The sequence below is a fragment of the Hippocampus bargibanti genome, linkage group LG05 (genome assembly GCF_051943395.1).
Source record: "Hippocampus bargibanti isolate YZ-2025 linkage group LG05, ASM5194339v1, whole genome shotgun sequence".
NCBI lineage: Eukaryota > Metazoa > Chordata > Actinopteri > Syngnathiformes > Syngnathidae > Hippocampus > Hippocampus bargibanti.
In genome coordinates, this window is record NC_142738.1 from 5052501 (window position 1) to 5055000 (window position 2500).

At 36.4% G+C, this 2500-nt stretch overlaps 1 protein-coding gene across 2 annotated transcripts in view; it reads left to right on the forward strand.

Moving 5' to 3' along the window:
- LOC148897586 (copine-8-like) overlaps positions 1–2500 on the forward strand; it is a 60286-nt gene that overhangs the window by 45117 nt on the left and 12669 nt on the right. The window lies entirely within an intron of this gene.

A 2500-nucleotide genomic window follows, 5' to 3' on the forward strand; every position in this document is an offset into this window, starting at 1 on the left:
TTTATTTTTTATTTTTTATTTTTTATTTTTTATTTTTTATTTTTTATTTTATTTGTTATTTGTTATTTGTTATTTTGTATTTTTTATTTTATAACATCCTATATTTCACATTTATTGATTGATTGATTAGTTGATTGGTTTTGGAGGGACGTTTTTACTTTTAAAAAATAAGGAGGGGGGAACGTGCTTTTATTTGAAAAAGTAACCTCGGTTTTTAATTTCCTTTAATTTTAGATATGTTTTATTGAAGAAAAACACAATTATCTTTGTTGTGTGTGGCTGTGTACTGCAATATTGTTTTTTTTTTTCAAAATCCATACTCTGCTTTTCTCGCTGAATGCAGCATCACATGGGGATTTTCTTCCCCACTCCCCCTTCCTTTTGTTTTCCTTTTTCATCTGAGAAACTCATGTTGCCATTTTGGCAACCCGTCAGGTTTCTCATTTTTGCTTGCCTTGTTGCTCATCGATTTATGTCTCTTGAAACGGTTGCAACTGTTAAGTGAATCTAACTGCTCCCGACTTGTGAAAATCCAATTTTCTTCCGTTCCATTTCATAAAACTTAAATAGAAGATATAAAATGTCAAGATTTAAAAATGGCAGTGGAATCCCATTTAGCTAAACAAACATAAATGTTCAGCAAAATATTGACAAACATGTAAATAAGTGTCCACTCCAGTGCCAGGGTTTTTGTCATTGTCACTTAAATTGCAGGACCCACAGAATATTGAGTTTTAGGACTACATAAACATTCAAAACGGCGTTAGAAACCTTAGACTCCTTTTTTTTTATCAGAGCAAGAGTTAATTCCTAAATTATATGGGTCTGGAGTTATATGTGCTTGAAATGAGGGTGGCTGTCCAAAATACAATGCAATATTGGTTTATATAGCGCTTTAAAAATTAACAAACGAAGCTGGAACGCAGCGCTCACATGGGGAAAAAAGGAAAAGCTGCCCCTTGTGGAAAAGTAAAAACATTGCCAAAGGCCCTGGCCAGTGCTTTATTGGCACCCAAGCATGAAAAAACAAAACCCGAACAAATTTCAGAATGGCGCTCAACGTCATATTTTCAATTCCTGAATAAATTCGTGAATGAGTTAATCTGCTGTGTGGAAAGGTCCACGAGAGACGGAAGTTTCTTCTTCTAATACAAAATTACAACAATTACATATTTTTTATGGATGGTATGAAATTCTATGGCGCCATGACAAAGAAAACACACACGCACAAACACAAACATACATTCCTGTTTCAATGGTCTTTTGAGGTCCGATAACTCCAGATAAGGAGTGAGGACCACTGTTGCTGATAAATTTAGAGAAGAACTAGTGTTACATTTGAACACTAAATGTCACACCATTTTCCCACTTCAACTTCTTTAAAAACAAAGAAATAAAAAGTGGACTGGAAACTGAAATAACAGCAGGAGTGAAGTTTCTGAAGGGGTACATTCAAAGTCCTCACCCCTGTAGTGAATTTGGATAAAATATCGTTTTACTTTTTGTAGTATGAACGTTTTCCTCTCATTAACAACACACACACACACACACACACACACACACACACACACACACACACACACACACACACACACACACACACACACACACACACACACACACACACACACACAGTGAGTAAAAAGTGTGTGTATCGAAGTGAAATGAAAATACAACACCAAAAAAATCATTTTGGGTGAATTTGTGAAGACCTTTCTGAAACTTTAACAAATGCATATATAGACCCACCAGAAGCTTTTAGAATGAAAAACTTGTGAGGACCGGCCAAAAGGTCCTCACTTGTCAAAAATGTCCTCACTACATTTGGTATAAAATGTTAGTGGTCCTCACAAGACTAGTCATACAAACACACACACACACACAAAGATACTCATATAAAGTAAAAAGCGGCAGTTTTCCCCAAACTTTCCGCTTAGAAGGACCGAGAATGTTTCACTTGTGAGGCATTATGAGGCGCCAGGAGGCAAACATGCATAACAGAAGCAGAGTTATGAAACGTAATTAACTTTAGGCGGCCGTGGCACGTTGGTACCGTCGCCCCCATCGCTGGTTGCTTTGATTGCACGTAGAAATGGTGATATTAGTGGCATAATGGTGTTATTCCTGGCAGTTTGTCCGTGGGCCACAATGAGGTTTTTTTTTATTAAAAAAATTACTCAGTCCTATCATTTATGTGATATTTTTGGGTCTGTCATTTCTTGAAATGGTGAAAAAAAAACATATTTCTTCAATTTCACTGTAGGGGATTATTCAATATTAGTTTGGAAACCGCCCCCCCTACCTCACATTAGATACAAATGAAAAATATGACATTTATTGATGACGCAACCACAGAAACTTGCTCCAAACATCAAGATTAAGACTCATGATTGCATGTACAGTAATCCCTCGTTTTTCACTGTTAATGGAGACCAGGACCACCCGCGATAGTCAAAAATCAGCAAAGTTAGCAACCAACCTTCCTGAGGAATTTGTGTGC